This window comes from Natator depressus, chromosome 20 (genome assembly GCF_965152275.1).
Source record: "Natator depressus isolate rNatDep1 chromosome 20, rNatDep2.hap1, whole genome shotgun sequence".
Taxonomy (NCBI): Eukaryota; Metazoa; Chordata; order Testudines; family Cheloniidae; genus Natator; species Natator depressus.
In genome coordinates this window covers 15,805,944-15,813,448 of record NC_134253.1, presented here as the reverse complement: position 1 = coordinate 15,813,448, position 7,505 = coordinate 15,805,944, and positions in this window count along the sequence as shown.

Genomic DNA, 7,505 nt, shown 5'->3' with positions numbered 1-7,505 from the left:
AGTGAAAATGACCCAGGAACTGGCAGAACTCTACTGGACAGTTTAAATATGACCCAGGAGTTGTTTGAATGCTATGGGTCACTCTTTCTAGCAATTCAAAGCCATTACAAGTTTAAAATACTATATTTACCAAAAAAAACCCCCAAAACAACCAACCAAAAAATCCCACCACACACACACACACATACACACACGGGTCTAACCCAAAACTGAAATGTTTGAAGGGTTCACAAATCTTCACCATGCTTTAGAACAAGCATTTGCTCGAAAGAGAAATTTTTAAAAGCTGTGGGTGCTTATTATGGTTGTGATACAACCATTTTATTTCAACCCCCCACCCCAAACTTTAAGCATGAAAGAAACATGTTTAAAAAACAAGCCCCAAAGACATTTACTGAGATCTGCAAAGGGTCCCCACTTGGAAATGGGTACAGTTACATTACGGATTGGTGATTTACTGTTTAATACTGTAAGAAGGCCCTACAGAAAAATGTATTTTAACTAAAAGGAAAAAAATGTGGCCAAAAGCAGCTCGGTTGTGCAGACAGCTTAATTTGTTGGATCATACTAAAGAAGTTCTGTATTAAAATCACAAATGAGTTTGATTCCCCATAGTTTAAATTCCAGGGTATTACTAATTAAGAGGTCTCTTGGGTTTTGGTACTGTTTCTCTCCCTCGCCGGGTGAAAGTTGCAAGCTGCTAATTGTGTTAGTACATCCTAGACGGAGTCTGTTCTCAAAGCAATACTTTGTAACAACAGAAACAGCACACAGAGACTCCCCGCCCTTTTGTTGTATTTATCTGGCTTTGTTAATGATTGTGCTTTAAAATAGAGATAGAGGATGTATGTGGATGGATGCTTGGTGTGGATAATAACTGAATGATCAGGGAGGTGCCAGCCTAAGAATCCAGTGTCCGTCGGCCAAAGCAGGCGTCAACCAGAGGACCCCCGGAGGGCAGACTGGAATCCACCCAACAGCTTCAAGGATGGGAGAACCGAAGAACAAGACGGAGCCGTCAGGAATGTGCCATCTGCTGATTGATTCAGCAACAGCATGATGAAGCAATTCCCATAGACTTGCATAGGAATAAATTCCTATAAAAAGGGACTCTAGAAACGGAAAGCTTTGGGGTCTGATTCTGCAAACCAACTTCCAGGAGTGTCAGATGTGCATCTGACAAGGCCCTGCTCCCTCCTCGTCTCCAGGCCACCTGGCCAGTGGCTTGGCATGAGCAACTCTAAGGCTGGTAACTCTGATAACAACCTTGCAGAACCTCTGTTTGTGTGTGTGTCTGTGTGTGTGTATGAATGAATGTGTGAATAAATATGAAATTGAATGGAATGTTATAGCTATAACTAACTGCTTACTATGATTCTTTCTGTATTCACAATAAATGTGGCATTTTGCCTTTTCCCTTTTAATAAGATCCTGCTGGCTTTTATTTTATTGGTATAACAAATTCCCCCACCCCAGATCACAAAAGGGAATGTTAGGGAGGGGTGCCTAACGCCCGTAAGTAGCTATTATTTGAGAGTTGTAGCGATCAAACCAACCTGCTAGCTCCTATTTTGAAGTCTGTTTGAAACAAAGGCTTAGGATGGTGTAAAAACCTCAGGTATTTTGGAGATTCTTTCAACAGAAACTCTCTTGAATGGCTGCTGGACTGCAAAAGGAGCCATGCTCCCTGTTTTTAACTCTGAAAATATATATTCTATTCTATCACTCGTTGGCCATGCTGTCTTAGTAAATAATGGTGCCTATGTTTCTTGCAGTGTGATCTGTTTAGCATGGAACCAGTCACTGTAAACTGCATTTCATCACCGGGCCAAGATAAAAACCATTTTAACTGGAGTTTTGCTTAATAACTTCAGGTATTACACAGGTTGGATAGGGATTTGGGGGTAATACTAACTAACATTTTTGCTTGTTCTTTAATCCAAAGGCCCAAACACACATGGGGGTGGGGTGGGGGTGGGGGGTGTAACTTTCTGCAATTGGCTTTTAAATGCATGTGGGTTTATTGAAAAGTATTTTGTTGCAAACTGTGTTTTAAACTCTCTCTCTCTCTCTCTCTCTCTCTCTGTAAAAAAATAGGTGGTTTTTTTTAAAGTATATGGCTGCAAACTGATGGTAATGGTGTGTTTCAAACTAACAGGGTGTTTTTTTACTGTGCAAAATATGTTTTAAACTGGATTTTAAAAGTTGATTTTAAAAGAGATGCCCTCGACTGGAGGCTCTCAAACTGGCATGTCTGAAAATGGGGAGGTGGAATCAGACTCTCACACAGTCTGGTTTAGAAAATTCCCCAGAGGGCTCTGTAGAATGATGGGTCCCCATCTCCTCCCGATGACCCTCACGGAAGCGCCTCAGAGTCTGACTCTCAAATAGCATCTGATGTAGATGGTCCCGTAGAGGCACCCCCAAGTAACCCTGAAAATGCAGAGGTGTGTATGGAGAGAGTGAGAAGTTGGCAACGTGAATTACCTAGATTTGGGGGGGGGTCGGTGTATTGTGAGGAATTTCATTTTGTCAAGCTTGAGCGAATAAATTCAGCTCAGCAGGTTGTTGAAGCCATACAAAGGGGGATACAGTTAGTTCTCCATGACGTTAATGGTAGGGTGGGCCCTGATGATTATGTTCAGTTACATTTAGAGAGCCGTAATTTAACTAACCCGTTGTTTTCGGTCTGAAGAACTAGGGATGAGCTGTCTGCTGAGGATTTCGTCAATCAGACCTCAAAGCTGCCACAGAGCAATAGAGTTGCATGTCAATGGGACATTGCACCTCGTTGTGACAGTTGTAAAAAAACAGGGGTGGAGGCCGCTCGTAGAGTTTTAAATTCTATCCTCAGTAGTCAAATCATCCATAAAAAAGAGACAATGTTTAGTAGACCTGACTTACACGGCTACCAATCTGTGTTTTGCGCGTGGGCTCTTGGCTGTCATGTCTGACCATAAACCTACGGACGCGGAATCGTTAGCGGGGGGATGAGAAAGTTGCATGAGAAACTGGGCTGGTCAGATCAAAAGAAGATTATGCTCAGTGACGTAGTAATGTCTGAACAGCATTTAGGAGTCAACATACAGGTGGTGCTGTATGCGGCGAAAGGGGCTTTTTTTAAATGGGGGGGGCAGTTTACCCCAAGACTTATTTCATCCTGTTGCACGATGAGCATTACTATGGGGTTCTGGTTGTGAAAAAGTTGTTCGGAGCAAAAAATTATGGTGAGTTTTGCCCCACGGTGCACAGTCCCGGCCACTCTTGCAGGTCCAGCTGCTGCCTCTGCTTGAGCGTAACATGCTCAGACAGCGTGGACGTGCAGCTGAGGTGTCCTCGCTGTAGACTGTATTGTCAGTCCAGAGAGCGTTTAGACAGACACATTGACTGGGCATCAACAGAACAAGTTGAATGCCTGTCTAAAACGTTGTGCGATAAGGGTCAGTCTTACGTGGACAAGCGGCACAGGTGTAAAGGGAGGCGCTGTAAGCAGGGTCAGGGTTTGATCGCTGGTGATGTAGACGGTCACCTCGGTTTTATGGACAGCCTTAGAAAGCCCGAATCCTCAGAAAAGTGTATTTGTTATGATTCCGAATACACACAGGAGACTGGGTTGCACACTCCCAATTACATTTTTGCTTTGTCCCTCAAGCCGGAAAAGTCCTGGGAATTTAAGGGTGATGAGTGTCTTTCTATGCTTGTTCAGACCTTTATTGGCAAAGAGTTCCGGGTCTACACGTTCCAGGCGCACAATTCCAAAGGTTACGATGCATATTTCATCATTAGACAGTTACTGAAGGAAAAGATGTGCCTAGAACTGATCACTCAGGGTAGTAAACTAATGTGTGTGGAAGTTAAGGCCCTGGGCATTCGTTTTCTAGACTCTTTAAACTTCTTGCCCATTAAGCTTGGAAAGCTCCCGCAGGTGATGGGGTTTGAAGGGTGCAAAGGGTATTTTCCACATTTTTTGAACACTTTCAAAAATCAAAATGACGTGCGGCCTATGCCCTATGTGTGGAGCACTATGGTGTAGAAAGCATGATGCCCAGGGAAAAAGCAGAGTTTCTCGACTGCTAGCAGGCCCACAGGGAGGAGAATTTGACTTGCAGAAAGAGCTTGTGTATTACTGTCAGCAGGATGTCAAAATTTTGAGACAGCTTTGTATCCTATACAGAAAAGAGATTATGAAAATGATGGAGAAGGGAGATCTAGTAGAGAGAGAACCTGGTAAATTCACCGAGATAAAACTGTGTATAGATCCATTCTGGTACATAGCACTGGCATCTGTCTGCATGGCTGTGTACAGGTTTATGTTTCTGGAGCCTAACACGGTAGCTCTTCTCCCTCCAGACAATGATCACAGGCAGAAAAAGATATTCGACCCCATCTGTTCAGTGGCTGTTGTATACCTCTCACAAAGAAACTATACAAATACGGCATGCTTTACAGGGTGGGGAACTAGAGGTAGGCTCCTACTCTTTAGAGGGTTATGCCAGTGTTGACAGGGTACACGCAGCCTTAGAGTTTAACGGGTGTTCTTTTCCACGGTTGTGTCACCTGTCATTGTGAAAAAGCACAAAACCCTATGACGGGGACAACTTTTGGGTTTCTTTATTACAAGACGCAGCTCAAGACCGACTATCTGAAACCACTTGGTTTTGTAGTGAGGACTCTTTGGGAGCAAGAGTGGGAAGTGAGGACAGAAACAGACAGGGAGCTTGCAGGTATTTAAAATGAGCCCAGTTGCCCTAGCCTCTCGTGCCTAGGGATGCTCTTTTTGGGGGGAGGACAAACGCTATCCGCCTATATTACAAACTTAACTCCGGGGAAGAAATCCACTATTATGATTTTACCAGCTTCTACCCTTTTGTAAAGAAAACCAAAGAATACCCTATCGGACACCCCGATAGAGTTTATGACAAATTTGGACCCCTTGCAAATTATTTCGGAATTTCAAAAGTTAAAGTGTACCCCACACAAGGCTTCTTTTTCCCATTGTTACCTGTCAGAGTGGGTGGCAAACTTATGTTCCCGATATGCCGAACCTGTGCGGAAACCGAGCAGCGGGAGATGTGCATCCATACTGATGAGGAGAGGGCCATCCTGGGGACTTGGTGCACGGTGGAATTGAACGCAGCCATAGCGAAGGGGTACGCGGTGGCAAAAATATATGAAATCTGGCTTTTTAATGAAAAATCTGATGAACTCTTTTCAGAGTACATCAAATGACACCTCCGCCAGAAACAAGAGGCTTCAGGGTATCCCAGCTGGTGCACAGACAAAGAAAAACAAAATAAGTACATGAACTATTTCTACCAGAAAGAAGGCGTGCGTTTGTGCCAACACGAGATCATTTTTAACCCCGCTAAACACCAAATCGCTAAACTCTTTCTAAATTCCCTCACGAGCGAGATCCCGCCAGATCAACACATCACCGAGTTTGTGTCGGCAGGCCCGAAAACGTACGGGTATAAGCTGTCGGGAGGAAAGGCCTGTATGAAAGTCAAAGGTATTACCCTGAACTTGGCAAACTGTCAAAAGATCAACTTTGACAGTTTGAAAGATCTAGTCCTGGACTATTGCACGGGCCTGCGAGAAAACACCTCAAAAAAGAGAGAGGTGCAGCAGCCCTCTATCGTAAGGAACAAAAATCAGTGGTAAATAGAGACCAAAACCCTTAAGAAAACACAGAAAGTCATTTACAACAAGAGGGTCCTAGGAGAAGGGTTTAAAACCCTGCCCTATGGATTTTAAAATGGATACGAGGTGGAAACACCCCTTTTCTGCAATTCTCGCGGGGCCTAGCAACTCTGTGAAAAGTTACTTTGTAAAAAATGTGTTGGATAATGCCAAACAAAACATTGTCTGTTATGCCTGAGAATATTGGATAACATGGCTAGAAAAAGCATTGCAAGATACACATGTCTGGGCTTGTTGAAACACATTTTGAGCAAGGCTAGGCATGCCCAAGAATTTAAATGTATTTTTTACAAAGTTCATCACCATCCGGTCGTTTTGCACTAAGTCGTTAGAATACAATTTTAAAATCCGGTCACAAGATAAACCCTTGCTCGGATGATGTAAGAAACACTCAGTGATAGCCGCAGGCGACAGAGTGGGGGTCTTGTAATTGTCTATTGTGAAACACAATGCCTGTGGCATTTTTGTTTAAAAATTTCAGAATGCTTTTAGGAAACAACATGCTCTTCGGGGGGTGCCCGTATGAGTCTAAAAACTCTCCACAGTTATGCTCCGCCAGACACAAGGCAAGCCAGTGTTCACCAGGTTGGTTGTGTGGATGCGCGATACAAACCTAGGGGTCTCTGAGACAGCTTGTCGCCAGGGAGCCAAATCACAAGGGAACACATCTAAGAAATTCTTTTTTGTGTAAGGCACCTTGATAAGACACACGAGAGCTGCACGGTGTCCATGTTCACATATGGTCAAGCAGAACGTCTCTCCTCTGATTTCTCTCTATGATGTTGTCAAAAACCCCATGCACGATCAGATTGATGGTGATGGTTAAAGCCTTCCCATAACGTATTTCTGCTCTCAGGTTCCCGGTTTGAATCAGGGAATAGTCATCGGCGCATTCCTGGTCGGGAGACAGGTCAAAGGCAAACAAGGTGTAACCCTGTGGAAACTCCTCACGGTCGATTAACAGAGAACGATCTGTCATGTGTTTACCAGCGTCTGTACCAGATTCATGTATTCTCTCACGCAGCATCCTGCCTCGAAGTCTGGTTGCAGAGGCTTGGTTGGTATCTGTTCACCATCCACATACAAGGCCACTAAATTAATATCATAATGTTTAAAATGAAAGAGATTTTTAGTGTAACTTCCACTCAAGGCATAAGACAAACCCTAGGACAAGCATTTTGGGTAACTGTCCCAAAAAACAGGTTCTCCTGGTTATTGACCCTGCTGCCCACGGGGATGCTAAACACTTTCATTCCCACACGGTCCACGGGATATTTAGCATTTGTGGTAAGCAGGGACTCTACGTGCCCCAGACGAACACTCAGGGCCACCCGTACTTTCTTCACAAAAAGGGATGCTGATACAATGTGCAATTTAAAGCCTTCGGCTGCACTGCCCATTAAACAGAAAGCGTCTTATCTGCATGTCAGTTTAAATTTTCACATCCACTCCGTTCAACAAATGAGACGTATCTGTTCTGATCTGTCTTTATTTCAATGGTAATGGTATCGATGTGGTGTTTTCTGACAGGAACGTGATGAGGTTTATCGTAGGTGATGGTGACAAACTCATTGTTCCTTCCTCAGACAGGGACACAGCGTAACAGGGGAACAGAAAAGTCCCTCACAAACTGGTGTTCTACAATATCTGTGTGCAGATACAGGGAATTAACCCCCCCTGTGATGTCTGCCCAGAAGGGGAATTTTTGGACGCTGCGCTTGGGGCCCAAACCTAGAATGTTAGCTAGCTCCCTGCTGGTAGAAAACATAAAAGTAAAATCAGCGGATTTAAGGCTAACTTTTCTA